The 24,746-nt window shown below is 39.4% G+C and overlaps 1 protein-coding gene across 3 annotated transcripts in view; it reads left to right on the plus strand.

The window, feature by feature from the left end:
• Window positions 1–24,746, plus strand: part of ENOX1 (ecto-NOX disulfide-thiol exchanger 1) — a 360,202-nt gene that overhangs the window by 53,801 nt on the left and 281,655 nt on the right. For all 3 annotated transcript variants that reach the window (XM_065743988.1, XM_065743990.1, XM_065743989.1), the window contains exon 2: window positions 14,447–14,520. The gene's annotated coding sequence lies outside the window, so the exon portion shown is untranslated. The remainder of the gene's footprint in view (window positions 1–14,446; window positions 14,521–24,746) is intronic.

The following is a 24,746-nucleotide window of genomic DNA, read 5'->3' on the forward strand; positions in this document are numbered from 1 at the left end:
TGTGGTCTGGCAGCAGGTTGGATTTGTTCCACTCAACACTGGGTCCTTAACTGACTGCCTCAGTAAGGAGTCCAGTTGTTCTCTGCTCCATGTTTTGCTCTGCTGGATATAGGGAGACCCAAACTAGGTACTTTTTGATGCCTTTCTGTTTTTCTTGAGATGCAGGAAACCTGGTGATTAATTGGTGGTACCCTGACAGCTGGGGCTAATCTCTTTATTTTAGTTCTTGTACTAAGAATAAGACTGCTTGTATGGCTGTTAACAAACACGGTCCCAAGCAGAGGCATGTGTTTTGCAGACTTTTTTGGTTATCTAACCCGGCTTCTCCACATCCTGTTTCTGGGACTAAGCAGAATCCACACTGCTGAGCATGTGCTGTGAGAACCTACCTGCCAGACACAATGCACTTAATCTTTTCCTGATTTTGTTTTCTTTCAGTTGATATTCCTAAACATTGCATAGCGGGTCCCCACAAGAGCTTTACTTTGATATTAATTTGTTGGCAGCCGTAGCTGGGACGCAGTAACCCAAGAAGTTCTCACTGCCGTTGCCACAGCTTGAGATTGTTATCTGCTATAAAAGGAGCTCAAAACAAATTTCTTGTAAGAATTTGCATTTTTTGTGATTTAAGGTTTTTAAACCACGTGTTCAGAATGACACCTTGAACTCAGAGACAGTGAAAAGCCAAGACAGTGTGCCCTCACTTTGGAGCCTACCAGTCCAGTTGATGGAGTAGATGTTGCCTCATGATAGTGTTATCAATTAGACACCTGTCAGGGATTTCTGTGACTCAGAGAGGTAATGGCTGGCTGGCTGCTGCATTCTAGGTAGTCCCTCATAATATACTCCTGTGTCCTCTGTACGTGTAAAATCTAATCCTTGACATAGAAGACTATCTGTATTTGTTCTCATTACGTGATGCATGTCTGTGAGATGAGTCAGCTGCATAACTCATCATGACCAAGACAGCTGAAATTATGCCATACCACAGAAGATACTGATTTAGTCACTATTACTGTTTTCTCTAATATAGGGGAAGTCAACCATATGTTGATTATTTTTCATTAGAACAGCCCTATTAAAAAATAAACTAGTATTATTAGCAGCTAGAGAAACTCTTATACTGTGTAAGCTTGGTGTAACCAGCAGACCTTGTGATCCTGTATGGAAAGATATGGAAATCTTTTGAAAGTTGGTGTGCCAGTGTACTTTTCTTCCTGAGTGAAAAATTATCAGAAAATGATTAATTTTGTAAGCATAGGCTTAAGAAATGTTATGCAAGAGAACAGTTATGCTGGAATACCTGATAACACATTTGAGTTGTGCTTCGTACACGGAGCATGCTGTTTCACTTTCTTATTTATGACTTAGTCTAGATTAGATAAATATTTTATATTTCTAATCCAGGAGGACAATAAGGTGATATTTAAGATTGCAATGGGGATGGATTTTAAGGAACTTGGGACTTTGCTCTTGACAAAGTTGTGAGATCAGTGCTTCTAAACATCAATTTTCTGATTTATAAAATCTACACAATGCTTCAAATATTTAGTCTTCTGTGTTTGAGGGAGGGTTAAGCTTTAACATCCAATCCATCTGGGATCTCAACGAAGTCTGGAAATATATTTTCCTTTAAATATTGGATGTGGCTTCATGCTCAGAATGGAAGTATCATCTAACTGATTGGGATAATTTTAAAATATGATATGCCAGCACTGCGTGGATACATTTGACAATTTGAAGCTTACTTGGGTAAATACTTTGATGTTATAACAACAATTAAGGCATATAAACTTGCTGGATTTTTGTGGGTAGTTAGAGTCCATTTAAGAATCTAATTTTTAATGAATTAGACTCCTTTCTTTCTACATCAGAAATTCAGCCGAATTTTGATATATTTTTCTAAGTGTTTTGAGATTGTTAAGTCCTTTAGTTAAGAGTTGTTTGGTGCAGTGTAATGCAGTGGAAAGAAGCTTGGTAGCTTTTGACTTGCACAAGGATCTGGAAGTGTCACCCAATAGATGAAAAGAGTGCTAATCCCTAAAAGCTCTTGGGACACATTGCAGCAATATATGAATACTTTTGAATTGTGATCATCTCCTTATTCTCCCTTTTGGCTTTCAGAACAGATGGAAAAAGAAAACCTTGCTCCTGAGGACTCTTACCATGTGCATCTGAAAGCAGAATGATACAGGTGCCATTGGTAGCAATCTAAGCTTAAAAATCAAGACTCAGACCACTCATATCACAAGATTTTAAGAACAAAGAAAGCTTTCATCCCAGTCTTCATGCATTTTAATTTCTCACAACTTCTTTCACTGCGTATGTGAGGGGGTGGACAATAACTTGACGTTTAAAAGTGCACCTTTAATTCCCAGCCCTCTCTGCTTCCTTGTTCTGAACTGGCTTCCTTTTGATCACACTAGAACAAGGATGACCACTCCACAATTCTTAGCACTACCCTGCTTCTTCCTTCCTGTTTCAGCACCTGGTCCCCTTGAGGCCTAGCTGACATAAAACTATTTGACGCTAAGATATCAAATCCCAAACCTCCAAGTGCTTCTCCTAGCTTTCAAATGATCTATTTCCTTTGAATAAAAATGTATTATTTTTGCAGGTTCTTTCAATTTTCCATTATCTTTTTGATAATAATCTGAGCTTGTGGCAGACTTTCATATCAGGCAATTCTGGTTTCTTAAAAGTGAGTGCATTGCATCAATGACAACCAGAAATTCCTACTGCTGGGTGCTACAGTGCATGATACTAAACTAAAGCCAAATTCTCTTAAGAGAGAAAGCTGTGACCTACTTTGAAAGACAGCTAGAAATCATGAACCTTAGAGCAGATCTGACCCATGCAGATGGGAGGCTCTCTCCTGTTATTCTTCTGAGCCTAAAGCTCAGGTTTAACCACAAATCCTGTGAAATCCACACTGAAAGGTCTTTATGAGCAAAGAGACTTTGCTGCTTCTTCAGCCCAACTTCATGTTCACTCCCTGCTCATCACTGTGGGGATGACCATCTCTCTCTTTCTCTCCCTCTCTCTATCCCTTATAATCCATCCTCAAGTAACCTCCTGTGGCTGAACACACTAAATCATTAAATCATCCTTCTCTCCAGATATTTCCATATAAGTGCAGAAGCCTGCGGGAGGAAATTATGCAGCCTTGATGCCTGCTGCCTGGCCACTATTCTTCTGACAGAGCAAAGCATGCAGTAAACTGAACAAAGAAATGAAGTGAAGCTGTGGAGTTATTTTCATGTTGTAGCATCTTTGCTATGTTGGTAATTCTGTTTACTTCTGATAAAAGCCATCCTTGGAGCTGAGCTTCATGTAGTCTGTCTATTTGATATTTTTTTTTTGTAATAGTTGATTCTTAACCAATTAATCAGAGGCACAGCTCTGCCTTTGGTGGCACAGGGCCACAGAATCATAAAACCATAGAACCATTTGTGTTGAAAGGGACCTTTGAAGGCCACCTGGTCCAACTCCTCTGCAAAAAACTGGAATATCTACACCTAGATCAGGATGCTCAAAGCCTGGCCCCATCTGACCTTGATTGTCTCTGGTTGCTCTGTGAACATCATCCCACAGCAGTTTAAGCCTCAGCTGTTAGTTTTTCTCTTGGCACACCTTCAGACTACTTAAAAGCAGTGAGTCACTTTTACCAAGGCAAGATCTGTTTCACACACAGGTAGTCTGCAGGGGCACAGCTGCCATTTTATGGCCTCTACTCTGTTGCCAGAAGTGGGAATTAGCAGCTGTATCAGTTAAGGGTAATTCATGTTTTATATCTCTTATTATCTCAAGGCAAGGGACAAGGAAAAATCTCAAATGTACAAGTGTTTTAAAGGATTATGTGTGGTAAAATTTTAATATTGTATTTCTTTTAACTTCTTTGATAAAGGAAAGAAAGTAGGAAAATGGTAACTTCAATTCTGATTTGCAAAGTTTGTCATAGAAGGTGGAGAAACCAGGGAGAAATTATGAGGATAATTCAGAATCAGGTATATAAGCTATGAGCTGTTGACCACTGTTTTCCTATGTTATTCCCATTAATGTTCCATCTTTAGAAAAACAGAAATCCTGTTTATGCTATTGTTGACCACTTTAGACAAAAAATAATAGAAATAAAAAAGTCAAGGGGGGGGGGGGGGGGAAGTTATGACGTTCATAGAATGACCTGAGTTGAAAAGGACTTTAAATATCATCTAGTTTCCTGATGTGGGCAAGGTTTCCAACGACTAGACCAGGCTGCCTAGAGCCACATCCAGGCTTGTCTTGAATGACTCCAGGGATGGGGCATCCAAAAACCGCTCTGGCCTACCTATTCAATGATGCTCAGGTGTTGATGTCCTTTTAAAATCCCTTTTGGATCAGACATCCTCCTATCACATGTCATAAACACTTTGTTTGAATCTCAGGCCACTCGTGAAGTGGATAGAAGAGATTTGGTCTGCGTTACAGAGTGAGACTGCTGTGGGAAAAGTGGAATTGCAATGGATTGTAGGAAGCTAGAGTCACGGTTGGAAACGCTTTATTCAGAAAATATTTTTTTATAGAGATTGTTAAGACTATCTAAAATTCCCCAGTGAGGGAAATGAAATCCACAATTGAATTGACTAGTCATTCTTTAAGAAGACTCCTGTTATTTGCTGCTGCAGAGCAGCAGAGAACAGAGGGTATATTAACACAGATGCTCGGCAAGATTTTTTTTGGCTCTAACTGTCAAATCCACTTCAAAATTAGAGTAAACTATTGGACAGATTTAAAAATGAGTGTTGTAACTTCATGGAACACTGTTATGCTACTCCTTGCAGATCAACATGTGGCAAGATTTTTTCATTGGAAATATGTGCCTACAAGCTATTTATTTTTTGTGTTTTGTTTAACACCAATTGGCGTCTGAGATCAAGAAGGCTTAAACCAATTATGAGAGCTGGTGAAGCAAAAATCATGATTGATACGTTTACAAGACAGGGTCGATTTTTGTAGTAATGCCATTTTATTAGGGAGTGGAGCAAGGAGGAGAAGGGGACAGAAAGCACGAGACTTTGTAGCGCCAAATTAACAAGGTATTCTGACTGCATACAGATGTTTCTTTCTTCTTTCAGGACCCACTGATTGCTCTATGCAGACCTCAGGGAAGAGACAGCCCTGCAATTGTTGCTAAGCCTATTTCCCTCTCACTTTGGCTTATTGGATTATTTTGTACAGTGGAATGATAGGAATTTAAAAATGAAAAAATGCTGTTGAGTCATCTAGTCCATCTTGCAGCTAATGCAGGATTGTTCTCTGCGGATCTCTGTCCACTTGGCTTTAGATGTGATTGGACTTCAGCCAATTTCCTTTGGAAGATTATTCTACAATAGAATACATTTCGTTATTAGGATCCTTTTTTTTTCCTGTCAGCCTAAATTTTACTTTGCTCACTATAATCACATTACTCTTAGCTATACTTTCCTGAAAATCCCTATTAAAAAAAAAAATCCTTCATGTGCGCATCCTTCCAGAGCTTGTAGATAATTATCGTGCTTCTTTTTCAACTGTGGCTTTAGTCAAGCTATACATATTTAGTTATTTTAATATTTTCTAATAAATCAGTCCTTCTAGATTAATGATGACATCTATTGCTGCTATCACTGAGCCAAATCTCAAATTCTTCTATTTAAAATTCAACAAGAAAAGGCTGGACTGAATAAAGACTTACAGATTAGATCCTGGTGTCATTGAAAACCCATCTTTTGAACTCCTGTTTTTGACTTCAGATCTGTAATTTGTCTGAATGGGAGCTCTCCTGAGGCAGACTTCAGCAGTAAGACTTGTCTAAACTACCTTGAGTTATCTAGTTTAAGTGCCTACATCAAAGCTATTCTCCCTAGATTTCTTTTATGATCATTGGACCCTATAGTTGGGTGCAATTCATCTGAGCCGTTTTATACATCCATGTTAGGATGAGAGGAACGGAGCCCTCGAGGTACCTATTTTTCTCTCTCAATTAAGGGTAGCCCAAGGTGATGTGTTCCAGTATTGACATCTGCAGTTGGTGAGACAAATTCTTCACCCTGATGCTGAAGTTATGGAACTGTGCTGGAGGGCCACCTGAATTACACTCATCAGTCCTTCTGTCCTGGACCAAAGACTTCCTTTGATATTCAAAGGCAAATTTTGTGCATGTTGAGACATGGTTTGAGAAGAGAAGTCCTGATGCTCTCCGTGTCAGTGCCACATACTGCAGACAGCAGTGGGAGCTTAGTCCAGTGAAGCCTGCTGAGATTTTCCTAACACACCTGTAAAGCACTGAATTCAATAAAGGAAGTATGATGGTTATGCTGGAAAACTGGGGAGTGGATAAAACTGCCTTTTGCATAGACATAGAACAGGTGCAGCACTTACCTGTCGAGAGCAGGGGATCTAGGTTTTCAAGTCTCTCTGGGCTGGAGGAAAGCTATAGTGAGGATCTTTCCAAGTCCTCTAGCAAGATGGCTGCTGCATGGCAGATGCCTACTGTTCTCCCCTTCTCAATTACGTATTTGTCCTTTGCTGACAGCTTAGTGCTCAGAATCCAAACTGCATTTAACATCTAGCCCCAGGCAGATGACTGCTCAGGTGCAGTTCTTGCCTTTTGGCTAGCCATACGTTACAGCTGGCTCTCCATGCAGCTGTAATCCTTCCTAACTTAGAATTGAATAACTAGGAAAAGCAATCAGCATCTGTGGTGTTTTTTTTTTTCTCCTGATGTATTAAAGTTAAATCATGACTTCCCAGTAGATGGTTCCCTGCTGATAGGCTTTATGGAAAAATACGCTAAGCCTCCGTTCCCTATAACTGGTATATAACATATAGTATTGTATTTAGAATAAAGATTCTGCCACATTTTGAGAATAAACACCAGAGAGGGAGAAGAGCTGTTGAAAACGAAGGATAATATCAGCACAAGTTAACACATTTATTAATTAATCCTGAAAGAATTTAGACTGAAAATTATTTCAAACATCCCAAGAGGTGAAGTTCTGGAATAAACCCCAAATACATTATTGAAGTAGAAAGTTGAAGTAGATTGAAGGTAGGATTTGGTAAATTTGTGGAAGGTTTTCTGAGACTGCCTCGGAACATTTAAACTGGTTACCAAAAAATAAAATTAAGCATACAACATGAATATCTTGGCAGGCAACAGGGTTCTGCTCTTAACTCACAGTAACAGGAACAAAATGCAGCTATTCTCATCATTCATACAGTCATGCAACCCTCACCGGCTGCAGGCCTACCACAACACGCAGTGCTTCATCCTAATGCTAACATACACAGTACAGGACTGTTTTGGGACGTTCTACTCTGAAGCATCACTGTCCTGGAGACGAGAAGGGTTTGGAGGAATGCAGTTGGGTAGGGGTATGATTTTTAGCTACCTTTGTTTAAAATTGCTCATCTGTCCTTATATTGTTGTATCATCGTGGTGTGAACTCATTCTGCCACTAGTCTGTCTGCTTACAACCTCGATGTGCTACTCCACATCATTTGTGATTTTTCAGAGGATAACTTCTTGGTGCCTGACCTTCGTTTCAAGCAGGAGACACAAATGACTGCTGAGAAGGGCTTCCTAGGCTCCTTTCTAAGTTCTTGATCCTGCTTCCCTTCACAGCTTGCTTATGAGGCAAGAAGGAAAGTAGACTATTCTTTAAAGCTAAAAATAACTGTGATCAAATAGCTACAAGTTGTTGCTGGCCTCCATTACAGTGGCTGTCTGTTTTAATGAGGACAGGGTGATCCTCCTTTGAAAGAGGATATGATGTTTCTTTTATGGATTTCTTGACCCATCTGTGATTCCTGAGGCTGAGCTTTACTGGTGACAAACTCTAAATGGTTCCTCCTTTTATGCAGCTATGTGGTAACCTAATCTTCAGATACTGTAATTCTGCATTTTATTTATGGACCTTCCAGGACATACCTTCGCTGTCCTTGTAAGTCTTCCTCCTGAAATAACGTGATCTATATTCAATTTATTGAAACCCCCTTTTGTGATTATTTGAGCAGGATTTTCACAGTATTTGTCGCCGTAGTTGAAGAAGGACAGGGTTAGAAATTTATTCCACCTAAAGCATTGAATTGCTTACCAAGACTTTCAGAATGAAGCAGTGCTGCCTTTCTTTTAAATTAGAAAAAATAAAAGTGTGTATTACTGAATTTCTATTCCAGTCTTTAGACCTCAATGATGAAAGCACGCCTGCAGATCTCAGACCATCTGCAGGGATGCAGCAGGGTAGCATAAACTCTGCACTGTTAACCCCCAAGGCAGTGGTTGTGTTGTCTGCCTGTGTCTGGGATGTGAAGATGGCATCCCTTCAGAAATGCCTGCCACAGTAAAGTTGCTCAACTCTTTGTTCTGTTCCAGAAATGTTTTGGGTTGGGAATCTTAGCAGTGTAGATGTTGCTTCTGAGACAGTGCAGAGTGTCATTCCCCACTTTTTCCCACGTATAACTTGGAGAATCCAGTCATGGAAAATGGACCTTGTCAGCCATTCAAAATTAACTCTTTGAGCCCAGAAGCGTCTGCATTCTTCATTTTACTTTTTCAGCAGGGAACATTGGTTTGTACTTGCTTGCCAAGAAGACAATCAACGAAAAGATTTCACTTTCTAATCTACTTCACTGTCAGTGCAGGATAGTCCCAGAACCATTTGCTGTATTGATTCAGTTGCTGTCCAGTGTAGTTACTCTGTCTGTAACAGCGATGGGTGAATACTCTCATTGTGATGGTTGGCAGGAATCTGTTCACGGGGAGCGGTGTGGGACTGGGTTGACACTGATTGACTCCACTTTCTGCCTATTTTGTTGAAGCAGAGAACTCAGACTTTAAACACTAATGTTGCTGAAGAGGGGGAAAAAAACACCCACAAAGTAATAGGTTAAAAAAATGTTTTATTGCATTATCGTGTAGCACACTCCATTGCACACAGCATGACTGCGGTTTTGTCAATGGTGGTGTACAGGTTAATACACTTCATTGAAGCAGTTTCATTAGACTGAAACTGAAATCTGTTCAGGAGGCTCTGTTTTTTTTTTTTCTCTCAAATCTATTAGATATTGCATCTTAGGGGAGCTGTAAGAAGATCGGCTCCCAAGAATAATCTGTTCCTTCTCTTCCAGAGAAAAGTTAGAATGTTTAATTTTAGTTAGGATAATTAGTATAATTTCATATGGGTTCAGGAGATAAGAAAGAAGGTATGAGATAGAGCTTCCTTAATTTGCCTTTATTAACTATACCAACTGTGAACCTGCTGGCCTCACTGTACTGTCAAAAGGGGAGACATTTTTCTGTACTTGTAGATTTATGTTAAAAGAACAAATTTAAAATAGGGATGGTAATCATGGAACCTGAAAGGGTAATTCTGAAAAATGAAGTATAATAAAAGAAAGGCTTGGCACGTCCATTTATTTCCAGGTTTCAGTCTTCAGCTGAATGTAAAGGGAAGCCAGAGAACCCACCATCTTGAGAATTTTAATACAGAAAACAGATGTCAAAATGAGAACAGCTTGCTTTGTTAAGTTTTACCACCTGGAATCTGAAACTGGTATCGATTATTAAGGATCTCACCTCTTAATTGCTGGATACAAACCCAATTCTTGAAAAAAGTTAGTTATTTCAGTATATACTCTTTGCAGAGAAATAAAGTCCTTATCCTTAGTGTCTGATATGTACTGCATATTCAGAGTATCCTCCACTGGAAGGGAATTTACAAATTAATACCTGTGAAATGAGGAGATCACAACACATTTTTGATGTTGTGTTTCAGCCTGGGCTTTGTGATACAGCTTAGATAATTCTTAGTGCAGAATCTGCTTTCCTGTGATTTAAAAATCCTGTGCTGAGTACTGTCCAATTCAGTTATTTTGCCTAAGGCATTGAGCAAACTTGAGACTATCTTTGATAGTAATTACTTATACAGTAATGTGAAATACATAATGGATGACGTAAGAGTTGAAACTGTTTATTTATTAGACTATTGTTTTGAGCACGGGAATTCTTTTCTTGTAAGACTGTCAGCAAACATTTTCATCATACTCACATTGTGAGCATAAATTAGCAAAAAATCACCCAGTAAAGTGTTACTTAGAGAGTGCTTGTTTGTTTCCCTTTTACACTCCCAGCACTAGAGTTCTTTTTCTTTCCTTTGAAAAGTTGCATTCTGTAGAATGCAATGGACGCCTTCCAGCTGGAAAATTTTAGTTGTAATAAATAGCATGTAAAAGAGCTGGCAAACTATGCCCTGGACTTTTTCCATCCCAGACTCTAGAGAAATGTGACTGAAAGGAAGATGAAGAGGGCAGATAATTTGTGCTCTGTATTTTCAGCCTTTGGATGACTGGAGCTTCTGAAAGTGTTACAAAGGTGGTCAAAATTATCAAATAAAGCAAAACCTCACAAATTTCCCATTTCCTCTTGTCCTCCCACCTCACCTATATATGCTCATTTATATGCAAGAAAGTAGACAGACCAACTGGGAAAAAATAATAAACACTCATAGTTTTTTTTAAATTTTTGGTTGGCTCTGAAGTGTCTGAATCAGTTTTACATGGGTACACATGATGCTCAGAGCACTTTTGGGAAAGGGTGAGAAATGCCCTTACAAAAGAAAAACAAGTGCAGAAACAATGATGTAGATCATTGGAGCTCCAATGCATCACTGCCTGAACCTAGGCTCCTTCTGGCAGATGTGTTCAGAGAAAAAAAGGTCTTTAAAGGATATAACCGTGGTACATCACAATGTCATGTGGTACACCATCTCTTCTGCACCTTTCTAGGCCTAAATAACAAAGTCAAGACCCAGAAATTCTGCGTAGTTTCTGTAGAGGCCACTATGCCATGTTCTTTGCTCCAGATTTTCTTTAGTGAAAATAATTAAAGAAGTTCTACTCATTTTTCATTAGACTTATAAAGAGGGATTTAATAGTATTTAATGTCCTAGCTGGGCGTTGTTTTTTGATGTGCTCTCAGATTGGAGCAGTTCTTCATGCTGTAAATATTAACCCAACTAACACCCAAGCTTCAACCCTGCATCAAGCAACTGCAGAAAATATTGAGGTTGTTTAAATGCAGCAAGGCTTGCAAATAATAATTTTTTAGAACTGCCAGCATGTCAAAACACTGAGGGAAAATATTGAAGTGTACCAGTGGGCTTCCAGTTTGTCTGGTGCTTTTTCTATTGAATAATCACATCTTCTAGGGTCTAAAGTGGTAGTTCGTTGTATATAATGTATTGCTGTCATGCCACAAGGCATAAAAAAATAAATAAATAAATAAATAAATAAAAGAGATTGAAATTATCTTGAGGAAACCAAATCGCTTTATTTCAAAGACAGATTGGATTGATCTATCTTACCATTCTCTATAGATTTCATAAGCACATTACTTGCTGAAGTGGTAGCAGACATTTTATATATTACAGCAATTTGCATACGTTCATTAAGCTGTGCTCTGTAAGGCTTTCTGACAGGGGCATTTGATGAATCCTTTTGTGAACTGCATTGTTTCTTTGCACAGAACAATCTGTTAAATCATGCCTTTGTCCTTCAGTTTGTCAGTATCAGTAAATGAAGCAGATGTTAATAACCGTGGGAGGGTTTGGGGGCTTTTTTGGTGTTTGCAGAATATGGGATAACTGTGGAGGGCATGGTGCATTTGCAAAAGTGACAGCTGGTGCTATTAAAGATAGAAAGTGTGCTACAAGTACAAAGTTTCCTTGGCATCTTTTAACAACCCTGTGAGATCTTTTGGAACAGTTTGATGGGTGGTCACTTCTAAAATAAAAACTGATAATGTTATGCACAGCAAATCGTGTGTATCTGCGTGTAATTTTTCTTCACTTTGGTTGCAAAGTTTGGCTGCTATAGAGTTGCCTCAGACGTGGAGTAATTCACGATGTTTCTCTATAAAGATGTGTAAGAAATTCCCAAGTCAGCAATCCTTCGAGACGTGACTTTGAGTGATATTGTTTCATGGATTATCACATAAGGAGAATTCTACACCTGGTTCATGTTTTTAAGGTTACCTTTATAACAGAAGTTTTGTTGGTTTTGTTGGTTTTGACCACTCAGCCCATCATAAAGGCCACACAGCTTGAGACACTTGCATCCTGGCATCACAGTGGATTTACATGCCTAATGGTGAGTGATAACTTCTATTCAGGTGTGATAGTGTGAGGGCTTGTAGTCCACTGCAGAGAATGAAACATGCAACCATTAATGTGGTTAAGAGATGAGGAGAAAAAGAGAACCATAGAATGGCTTAAGTTGGAAGAGACCTTAAGGATCATAGGAATCATGGAATCGTTAGAGTTGGAAGGGACTTTCGAGGGCCATCTAAGTCCACCTCCCCTGAAATGAACAGGGACACCACTGCTAGATCAGGTTGCCCAGGACTTTATCCAGCATCGCCTTAGAAATCTCCAGGAACCAGGCATCAACCACGACACTAGATCATCTAGTTCCAACCCAAAGCATAGTTTAGGAAATAAACTTATGTGAGAAAAGTGTTATAAAGCTGATTGCTGGAGAAGTAAATGCAGAAAAGCAGAAGACATTACTTCAAAAAATAAAGAGTTAACTTTGGCCACACTTTGATCTTGCAGTTGCTTCTTATTGATATTACATAGTAAACAGCCCCCACTGTTTTCGGAGGTGATACTCACAGAGTTACACATTAGCATTAATGGAATTCTCTTTGTGAATCCTCTGCTCCCCATTGTGGAAATCTCTTTTGGGGAATTGAATAGGAGATGCAAAGGGCAGAGATGTGGCGTTACTTGTGCCTCCCTGGGATGGAGACTGAGCTGCTGAGTCTGGCTTCTCTGCAGTTGACATCAGCAGGAATGGCAAGATAGTGTATAGAATAAATAATCCTAGCTATTGTCATGTTTATAGAGATTGCCTGAAAATATGTAGAGAAGACCTGTGAGGGATTTCTGTAGTTGTTGTTCTTACACATGAAAGTAGGCAGCAGCTACAAATCAGTGAACTGTTGCTTTTGTAAGAAGAATTGGCAGAATCTTTCATGCAGTTGCTGAATAAAAATTTCTTCTGCTTCTGCTTCTCAGAGTCAGCCTTATCTTTATGTCTGATTATCTTGCAAAAAAAAAAAAAAAAAAAAAGAGCAGTGAAATAGTTATCCATGCTGATATTTACATTTTGTCTCCCTGCTTGAAAATTACCAGCTCACAGAAGGGAACAGGGGGAATCTAGGGCTCCTTTGGTGGGTAGAGCCTTTGGAGAAGAAAGTGCCTGCTATTAAACTGCAGTACCTGGGTGCTTCTAGCCAGGTGACCGTTGATGCATAGTGGGTATGGGCTGCTCTGTGACTGACTCATCCAACTGCTGGGGTGATTCACTTTGCTGACGCTGGGAATCATGTGGTGTATACCAGTGGTGCAGCTGCAGGAGAAAGCTCGAGCAAAATTTTGGGGAAAGGAAAGAGGCAAAGCTTTTTCTCATGTGTTTCTTTAGAGTTGTGGCTGCTTTGCAGCACTGTGTGGAAGACTGTTTCCTCCTGCAGAATTCAAAGATGCTGTTGGTGCAATAGAAATACTCAGTACAGCCTCTTACTCATGGCGATGAAGCTGATGAGGTCATCTCAGAAATGGTTGTCCAGAGCAAAGATCAGACCAAGAGCATATGGACACATTAGCTATCTTTTTTTTGTCTTTTTTTTTTTTCTTTCCCTATGTCTTGTCCTGGTCTGCTGAGCCTGTTTCTTTCTCCTAACGTATCTTCTTCCTCTTTTTTGCCTTCTTAAGCACATTAGACTTATGGAATGCCTTACTCTCCGTGTCACTGTGCAGGAATGACCAGGAAAACTTACAGATATTCCAGGACTAATTGTAATTAAGTGTTACGTATGCTTACAAAACTGTGTGGTTCTAGAATTTCACATCTGTAGCAGAACTGCTCTGCTCAGCATTTTTGGACAGAGAAGGAATGTACATGATGATGTCCTCGATTTTTCATGTGGTTTCCCTGTTCCCGCCACTGTCTTGCTGCAAATTAAAGGCAGAAAATTGCTCAAATGTACATAGGGACGTTTGTGGTTTCCTAATACATTTTTATTTTCTTTTATGCTATCATCAGTTTTGCATATTGAGTATGTTGGTTTTGTTCTTTCATTACAGATAGTTGTAGGAAAACTGCTGTTTGGAAATTTGATGTACTTTCAGAGCTTTTTTACTAATTTTGAATTCATATGTAGAAGTTACCTAAGAACCTGTCTATTGTTATACGTGTAAAATTTAAGTTATTGTATCATCAGTTTTATCACCCACAACATCCCATGTGTGCACAGTTGTAGAGGGATCAGCTCATAAGCTCATTTTTAAATATGATTATATTTTTGCTTTTCTTCTGTAGTCTTCAGCTTTATTCTTTTAGTGACTTGTGCATATTATCTCCTTTCCAGATTTTGGACTCTGAATTTAAAACAGTTTTTGGTTATATGCTTCTTGAAGCTTGGAGAATACCTGCAATAAAGAGGTATGTGTAATAGATACATTCATATTTTGTGATTTGGAGTATATGTGAATTTTTTTTAATGCTGAACTTGGTGAAGCTCTTGATAAACCTAATTTCTTCTGAATGGGACTGTATGATGGATCTTCATAGGCCTAATTTTCAGTAGCATGTGGTATTTGTATGGCAGAAACTAGGAAGTGCATGACGCTCACTGCTACTCAGAAGGGTGTAGCCAAATGTACAAATTTATCTTCAAAATGAAAGAAAAGTCTCTATGAGCAAGTGAGAAGCTCTGGAATTAAAGTGAGTTGAAAGAAGTGACTCTACTCTTAGTCCTCCTGTACTTAAGTCTGTGCTTTAACTAGCTTTTGTCTGTATTTCATTTGATTTCTTTGCAACTGCTATTGGTAGTAAAGATATGAATGTGACTAAATGCTTGAAGAAGAAGGCCATAAAGGTTGAAATTTTGGGCATGATGATGTTCCTGGAAATTTTCTCATGTATTTCAGTGAAGCCAGTATTTTACTTGGAACATTTACAGAAAATATTCAGGCAATTGGAGGAGTACATTCTTGCATATAATAAAGCAATTTTTTAGGTGATTTCTTTTTTAAAACTCAGGTCACACTTTATGATGCTTGACATGCTGCTGAGCTCCTAGCAATGGAGAAAGGGAAACAAGATGTGGAGGTTTTATTCTTTCTAAAGAGTTTACAGAATCAGGCAGTTTTTGCATCTCAGCTCTGAAGAGGAAAAGGATTCTCGAATGTGTGGATGTAACAACTGAACTTATTTTGATTTATATGAAAAACTTTGGAGAAATTTATAGTGGCACAGGAGCTGAATTGTTCTTATGGAATAAAATTCAGGAGTAGGTTTTGATGTAAGAGACCCAAAAGATGGGTTTTGAAAGAAGTTGCTTCTCGTATAAGAATCATAAAAACTATTTTCATACTGCATTTCCTCTTTAAGTCCCAAGAGGCTTGATGGAAACTGTCTCCATTTTGCCTGGGATCAGATACTTCCTTGGTTTACTTAATGTACGATTGTCCTGCTTCTGATCTAGTGGATGTTCAGACCTCTGTCCAGGTCTGTTAGAGGATTCTACATCTTACGGTGTTTTCGGTGTGTACAGAAGTTCTGAACCCTATTTCTTACTGTTTCCTTAGTATTTCTCTAATCTAGTGATGTGCCTTTACTTCTCCCCTTTTCCTCTATGCCCCTCCCTCTTTGTGATACATTTCTGTCTCGTCTGTTCTGTCTTGTTTTCTCTTTCACTTCTTTATTTTGCTTTTACTTTATTTTGCTTTTTTTTCCTCCTTGTTCTAATTCATTTTCAGTCTCTGGAGATTGGCAGTGGTGGGATCTTTCACAAGGAGGAGCTTCAGAAAAAAAATCATAGCAGAATGAGCTTCCCTTTTACTGCCTCTCTAGAGAGCCTGCTGTAAAAGGAAACTTGCTGTCATTCCCGTAAATTTTCTTTTGCAGCCAGCTCTGCTGGGCGTCCCCTTTGTGCCCTGTGAACATCTGTGTTGCAGCTTACGTCTGAACCCAACTGCAGAACAAATGTGTGAACCTGCTTCTTGTTTTGAGCAGGAAGCTGATGCTATTAGTAGGGCAGGTAGCCTCAGTTCACCTGCAACTTCCAATCCCTGTCTGGGAGCGGAGCAGCCGTCAGTCCTCTCCTGTCTCTCTGCTGGTGCTCTTGTCCATGGGGAAGCACATTTCTGTGCTTCCCTTGAAGCACTGCCCCATGCCTGTCAGCTGTCAGCATTCATTTTCTCCCTGAAGTTTTCCCAAGATGTCATGCACAAGAATGAAAGCAGCAAGTGCTGTGTGACTTTCATGGCGTAGTTTACTTTCCGTTGCTCCTGGAAACTTGTGCCTGCATGCATACAGTCATTCAGGCACCACCCAGTGACACCACCCTTCTGTGTGAGGAAGAAATCTTCAAGCCCTGAAGTGTTCAGGCTCAGTTCCCCATTCCCAGGGCTGTGCATAAGATTCCAGGAAAAGGTGACAGATTTCTGAGCAGCTGTTGGACACTGCATGAGACAGCTCACGGAGCATGAATTGTGAACCTAACTTCTGACAGATTTGTGTTAACTAACTTTTCCTTTTCCTTTTCCACTCTCATTTAAAGAAAGAAAGAAAAAAAACCCACGTCAGTGGTGCCCTTTTTGCAGAAGCACCATCCTGCTTGAGCGTGCTCAGCAACATTTGAGAAGTGTAGGTGATGAACTGCAATCTTTGTGACATATGTGCGCCACAGAGAGAAATCTGTTGTGTCAGGTTGGCTTCAGCTTATTCTTGCAGGGCTGTTGTGATGAGCCTGGAAGGTGTGGAAACTTTTGAGGAGGATCGGGTGTGATGGCAGAGAACGGCTGTGACTCTGGCAGGGGGATGTGAGGTCGGTCTGAATCGGCAGCCATCAGCTGGGAAGTGAGCATGGCTGATATAGCAATAGGCTGCAACAGTGCCACGACTTCCCTCAGATACTTCAGTTACTTGGAAATAGCAAATCTTCTCATCTGATGGTAGCTGGAATGGCTACTGGGCAACATTGTTTTCCTTCCCTTTCAGTAAATGAGCTGCCTTTTGGCAGGACCTTACATCAGTTTTAGAGCTTTCCAAGCCAGGTTAGATGAAGTCAGTCCCTTTCTTTCCAAAACTAACTGTCAAGGCAGTCCCAATGCTCTGCAGATGTCTCTGACAGACAATGGTATCTGATGCTCATTCGTGTGTGCACTTATGGAGGGAAGGATTGGTCTGGCTGACTGTACTATTGGGAGTGCTAAACAGCGAAAAATTCTAAACAAAAAAATCTGGTCCTTTTCAAACGTTGGCGGACAGATATCTGTCTTCCATCTGCGGCATCCTGTGCAAAACAGCAGAAGAGCTGCAAAGTTTGTGTTCGGAAACCTTGGAGAAATAACTGGCAGACTCTGACTTATTTTTTAACTGCGTGCAGATCTGAAACATTAAACACAGAAAGCAATGTTGAATTGTGACAAGCAGGAAGAAGCAGGGAGGTTCAGCTGCAGGCGATAGGCAATGGGGCTTGGGGCCTATGGCCCTTGGGCACTGCTGCCCAGGCCCTGCTGTCCATTGGCAGGGTTGGTGGTCACCCAATGTCACAGGCAGTCTCCTGGCTCCCCTGTGTCCTGCCTCCCCTGGCTGTACTCATGTCTCATGGCTCTTAGGCTGTCCCGTGTCCGGTCTTCAGGTGGGGAACCCATCCTGTGGTGTTACGGAACAAATAATGGCGGAGGGAGGTTTGTGTTCTGGTGGCACAGCTAGGAAGCAAAGAAAGGCTGTGCATCAGGCAGCCCCCCTAGGCAGCAGCGATTTTGTCTGGTTAGAGGAGGTGTCAGTTTTTAGCAGTTCCCTGCTTATTTTTAATTTTCCCTCTGCCTCCCCACCTAGGTAGTTCCCAGTATTTAGTACCACATGTCTCCTCTGAGTTGTCCCTTCTTTTTATCAAAGTTATGCAGAGAAATTCCACGTTAAAACATTTTCATTTTCTGAAGGGGGACTGCTTTGTCTCCTTTTACAGTGCTAGAAAACGTGTTTACAAAAGGTGATTACAAGCACGGCACTTTGGTACATGGGAATCTGGAGACAAAGTTGTCTTTGGATTCACTAGAACAATTGGAGCTGAGTCACATTGTTAAACATGCCATACGTTACCAAGTAATGTCTAGTGTTATTAAGTGAGGATGTCTGTAATATGTTACACCACTGTCAGACTTAAAAATTAAAGCATGAATACGGAGCTTTGAAGTAGTCTTGTTTAGCTTTAGCCTCCATTTATATTAGTGCTTCTGCATGCTAACTTAATTCCAAATGGAAGAAAATGAAGGAAAATGAAGGCAAGCCTTTTGCTTTAACATCTTAGTGACTCCGAGTACTTAACAAAGGGACAGCCCATATAGGATATGAGTGTCCACCTTTCACCTAACAGGCCATCACCTACAAGAGATTCTTCTTGAGACCTCCTGAACCTCCCTTGCAGAGCTGCTGCATGTCAGGATGTGCCATTGCAGGCATGGGGTGGAGGTGGTAAATGTCTAAGTGAAAGATATTTGTTTTATATGAACACTTGAGAAACCAATGCAATGAAAGGATTTGATCTGCTGTTGATTCTGCTACGCTTTTTTCTACAGTGCCTGCTTGAGGAAGATGTTGCAGAATTGGAGAGAGATGCACGATCATGTGTTGTGCTTTCTGAATTGATTCTATCTGTAGATTGTAGCTGTAGATGTCTATTGCAGGGGGGTTGGACTAGCAACTTTCAAGGTCCCTTCCAACTCAAACGATTCTATGATTCTGTCTATACTTATCACACGTATACTTCCTGTCCCCCTGTATCCCAGCAATAATTACTTAGGGTTTGGGTCTGTAATCTCACACATAGGTAAACTTTGTGGGAGCCTGATGCAGCAACATAGGAGCTAAGTAATGTGATTTTGTAAAGACAAGATATCCAGCGCAGTGTATCATAAATTGATCCCAGGAGGGCAGACCTAGAATATAAACTGTAGTACTTTGAATATCTACATGTTATAATTGTATTAAACACTTTGCAGCAATTTGTATTGTATTACAGCTGACAAAGTATTTTACCTCCTAGTAACTAACTAATGTAAATAGTGCTGATATTTTTCTTTTCCATATTTATAATTACATTAATTGCTTTGCATATTAATAATAAACAGTTAAGTGTCAGTGCCCAAGCTGTAGCTGCCAGTAATCCACAAGCAATTTGTTTCCGTACTCAAAATATGAAACTGAAGAGTAATTACCCTTTTTGCAAGCACCTACCTCAACAGTGTAAATTTTACATATGAAAGCTCACTGTTCTACCTCAGTACTGTCATTTTCAATATCAAATCTAGGACCAATAGAAAGTGTTTCAGAAATGAAGAGAAACTGTGCTAAAAAGGCCGGGAGACTTCCAGTGAAAAACGAATAGCTCAATCATATCAGTTAGGATTTTTTACTTACTTCCAAATAAAGCTAAACTTTGAGAAAAGTGTTTCCTGCCTCTGAAAGTAGCCTTTTGCAGAAGCCAAACCTGGAAGATGCATATGCAGTGCAATTTTTACTTTTGTAATGTGATTTGATTGTACTAAAAGAGTGCCAGTGCAAACAAGAATTTTACAGTTGACTGAATTCTTTGAACATTAGTTTTTTTTTCTTCTTTTTTTTTTTTTTTTGAATGTTTCCAGAGGAATATTTGTTCTGCATTGTCATTTTGGGGACTTGAACATTTTAATTCTTAGAGACAAAGCAAATGGAGATCTCAAAATAAACCTGGCTGATATTTCAGTTACAGAAAAATTCCTTCTCAGGTTTCTGGTTTGTTTTTTTTTTCATTCTTTTTGTTTTCTCTGTATTTTTTTCTTTTTAAGTTATGTTTATCTTCTTGCTTGAGGCTGGCATTTAAAGCAGGTGAATATTTTACTCTGCCCTGGTGAGGCCTCACCTGGAGTATTGTGTCCAGTTCTGGGCTCCCTGGTACAAAAAAGACAGATCGCCTTGAAAGGAGGGCCATGAAGATGATAAAGGGCATGGAACACCTCTCTTATGAGGAAAGGCTGAAAGACCTGGGGCTGTTCAGCCTTGAAAAAAGAAGACCCAGATGGGATCTGATCCACTTCCATAAATATCAGAGGAGTGCAAGGCAAAGGGACGAGGCTGGATTCCTCTCTGCAGTGTGTGGCGATAGGACAAGGGGAAATGGCCACAAACTGAAGCATAGGAAGTTCTGCACAAATGTGCATGTGGACTCCTTCCCAGTGCAGTGACGGAGCAGTGGCACAGCTGCACAGAGAGGTGGTGGAGTCTCCTTCTCTGGAGACGTTCCAGACCCGCCTGGACGCCTACCTGTGCAACCTGGGCTAGGGAGCTGCTTTGGCAGGGGGGCTGAACTTGATCTCTAGAGGTCCTTTCCAACCCCTACAATTCTGTGATTGATTCTGTCATTTTGGAAGTTTGCAAACCATTAGCATTTGACAGGGCTGTACAGTGAAGTGTAGGTTCCCACTTAATATTGTAGATGTACGCTGGATGTTCTGAGGAAGAGCAAAGGTTGATTAAATTCACAAAATAAGGTGATTTGTAGTTTTCTAAATATGTCACTCAACCTAAAATTAACTCAATTATTTACCAGTCACATACATGCTAATGAATCCTGACAATCTCAATCGACCTGCTGCAAAGAACTCCACTATCACCTAATAGTGTTTCTTCCATGTTTTCCCTAAAAGGGAAAGAGTGACTGTAGCATTTATCACATGTAAAGCAAAAATGCTGGAGGATTATATTATTTTTTTAATACCTGCCATTCCAGATCACTAGTAGATTAATTACATTTAATTAGTAAAGCTATAAAAGAGGTGCTTAATTTTTGTGAGAGTGTCTCCTAAAGTTTAATCCTCTAGAGGTTTTGTGTATGATGGTGATGAAAGTGTCTGCTTCTAAATCAGCATCAATTATATAATTTAAGAAATAAATCTAGTTTTCATGCAAAATGTGAAAAACATATAAAGCTTTAAGACACTCGTATGATAAATATGTTTTATTATTATCTCTGAAGTTAAAATCACCTTGTAAAGACATCTTTAGCTATGTGTTACCAGTAGCTGTAAGAAATATATATATATAAAGAAAATATTATATATATATAATATAATATAAATTATTTATATAATATAAATATAATATATAAAGAAATGTGTGTTGGCCAAAGTCTTTAATACATTTATCTACATTCTTGCTAAATACAGAAGCATGTTATGTAAATAGTAATAAGATTATCCTTCATTTATTCTTGAGTTACAGGTAGATCTACAGTAGGCTGCCTTGGATAATGAAGTAGTAGCTGCCTTTCCCTTTCTAAGGTTTTTTCCCCAAAGCTTTACAGAATCCTGGATGGCAATCAACATTGACCCATAAAATAGACATCACTGTAGCATCGACGTAGGTATGGAAAAACAGCTGAAGAGTTTTCAGCCTATGGTTATTTCTGTCAGGAAAATGGATTTAGATAAATATAATACATAATATTTAAAGCTTCAGGGCACTGGCAGGGTATTTGGAGACAGCTGCATGTTCAACCCTTTTGGATGATTAAGTGGCTGATTAAGTGGACAAGGCAAGTCTCATCATGCCCTTAGGGAGAGGTCAGCCCTGCTTCAACTTCCTTTGAAACCTTTAGCAGAGGTGGATTTGAAGCTTCAACAGTCTCATTGTGAGATGTAGTACTAGGTAATATGTACAGGAACCCATTTTACTGGATTTTACTCAGTTGTTGCCACCCACAAAGGAGCATAAAAAGTTAAAAGCAAGCAGCAACAACAAAACAAAACCCACCGAAAATGAAAAAAAGAGATACAAAAACCATGCAGCTTTGAAAACTGAATTTCATCCCGTTCAATTAAATTTATTTTCTAGTTATTCCAAATTATTACTGCATTTGCTTGGAATATAGATATTTTTCTTTTAATTGTTTCATGATTTTCTTACTTGATTCATTCAGTGACATCAACTGTAGTGACCTAACAGTTGTTGCCATGGTGACAAATTACAGTGTTACAAGCATCCTTGAACGAATCAGGTAAGAGAAGCAGGTCAACTAAAAATGGAGCAAGTTTACTTAGACACATAAAACAGAAATATTGGGAAAAAGTTTGTAGGATATTGGCTTTGAAATCTTGAAATGGTTGTAATGTAGTCATACCTTCCATACAGCCAGAGATACCAGCATGGCTGCTGTGACAGTGAAGCACAGAAGTATCTGTCCACACCTGATAACATCCATCAGCTGGAGAGCACTTAAAATAGTTCAAGAACTATGAGTGAATTTATGAAAACCAAAACTTCTTGTTCATCCTCTAGATTATGATCATAAACATCACAGTTCATTATGATTTAGGCCTAGCTGCTTAATGAAATGTGTTTTAAAAGATTTTAAGTACTTCTGTCACAGTTCTGATGCCATTCTGACAAGAGCCAGGAGCTCATCCACTGGAGATGATGTTGAAATGCAGGTGAAATCTGATTTTTGTTCTGTATATGTAGCAGGAACATAGGTAAAAATTTAGGAGACCCCTCTCGTGTGGTGTACTGTATCACCATGGAGTTAACTATTATTTGAGGTGCATGCTAATAATACCAGAAGGACCCTCCATGTATACAGTGACCGGAGTTAATTCCATTCATGTCATGACAGCCCTCAGTGGGTATGCCGTGCCTTGCCTTGGCTCAAATGTTATTTCCAATAAATATGGAAATAATGGCTCACAGTGCTGCAAACTGTTAGGAGATCTCATGGGAAATCTCATCAGATTATGTGATAGGTTTGAAATTAATCCATGTCCCCACTGTATTTACACAATATACAATTGTCTCTCTGATGGCTTATAAGGAAAGGTAAACACTACCATCCTAAATCAGCAAGGGGAGTTGCTGCAATACATTCTCTTGCTAGAGACTACATTTCTTTGTATTGATACAAGCAATTGACAAAATGATCATGGAACTTTCTTAGGCTGCAAACATAATTGTTGGCTGGTTTGCAACCCCAGTAGAAAAATCATCATCTTTCTTGCCGTTTCCTTGCTTCTAGTTCAACAGACATTAATTTTTAGGTTATTCTTTTCAAAATCTGAAAGGAAATAAATGTTGAGAACTTCTGGCTCCTAGTGAGGATATTGCTGTGCTACAGATCCATTCATCCATCATTCCTAGACTGCTCTTTGGTGGAGGTTTCCTTATGGCACTGCTCTATCCTCTTCGTAAATTGTTGAGGTCTGTAGAACTGTCTTGTTAGGCCAGCAACTGTCTTCTTACTGTCTTTCCCTGAAGGGCAGGAGGTTATTGCCTGTAGAAATATGTACACATCACTGTGCTTCTGAGTAGTGACTATCTCAAGAAACTTACAACAATCTCTCCAGCCCGTGTGTTTCTTCCAGTTTGTAGGGTTAACATGGTTATTAGGTACAAACAATGGTTTTCATTTGCTGCACAGGTTGGTCCAAAAGTAATGCGTCCTATTTATTTCCATGGCAACTACAACAGATACAGAGTACAATAACTCTATTTCATAGAACAAATTCTCAGCTACAAAATGGCAGTTTTCAACAGTCACCACCATAGCTATGCATTTTTTGCCAGTGATGAACAAGAGCCTGCAAACTATGCTTGTAAAAAATTCTGAGGTGACCTGCTGCTATTGTGGCATCGCTGCTAGGAAAATATTGCCCATGCAGTCCATCTATTTTTTCCACATGGAGGAATTCAGTGACACACCTTTGCTTCATACACACTTCCATGTCAGATGCCATTGTGTCAGACTGCCCCTCTGCTGCCATCTGTTACATGGCAACAGCGTGTAATGGGACGTTGGTGGGAAGGTTCAACCTATACTGCCATACCACCGATATCCACCTACCTCTACAAATTCTGGTTCTACTTAGATCTTCTTTTGTTTTCTTGCCATTTTGACAGGCTGTTCTGTCAGTGTATCAACAGTTAATCTGACACTAGTGTCAAAATGCAACAGATACAAGGCTCCCTTTAATTAATCACACAGAAAAGAAAGTGAGAGAATATATATATATATATACACACACTAATGGTTCCTGTATTTAAACTGTTTTTACCAGCTTTTAAAAGCTCTCAATTGCATTTTAGAATCTTGTACATTCTGTGCAGCAAGTACAAATGCAACCACCTTCTTTTCTACTTCTAATTCATGGCAGCTGGATTTTGCATGTCATCTGTAATTGTATTTTTCCCTCATAAGGAGTGAGGGAGGAGAAAAGGCCATATAGCTCTTTATTCTTGTTTATCTTCCTGAGCCAAAGCAATTAGAATGAGGGTATGCACCATCCAAATAGCTAAAACTAAATTCTGATCGATTAATCACCAAGTTGACCAAAAAGGAAGCATAAACTAGTGGTACAGCTGCTGCTGACAGTGCAAACACAAGGTAGCGAGGTTGCAGCGGGAGGATCTGAAGAATCATTATTACTGATAATGATGTATGAGTTGGAAAGAAATCAGGTTGTTTCAGAATCAACACCGGGTTTGTAAGTGGCAGACTAGGGAAAAACAATTCTTATTATTTATCAGCTGAACTGGTTTTCAACTGAACTGTTTAGGCTTCTTTAACTTCATATGCTGAGGAATTAATAATTTAAGTACATCTCTTCGTGCTTTCTGAAGCACTGAAAAATACA

Source organism: Cyrtonyx montezumae, unplaced genomic scaffold (assembly GCF_038088225.1).
Source record: "Cyrtonyx montezumae isolate F1298 unplaced genomic scaffold, pur_monq_1.0 scaffold_3, whole genome shotgun sequence".
NCBI lineage: Eukaryota > Metazoa > Chordata > Aves > Galliformes > Odontophoridae > Cyrtonyx > Cyrtonyx montezumae.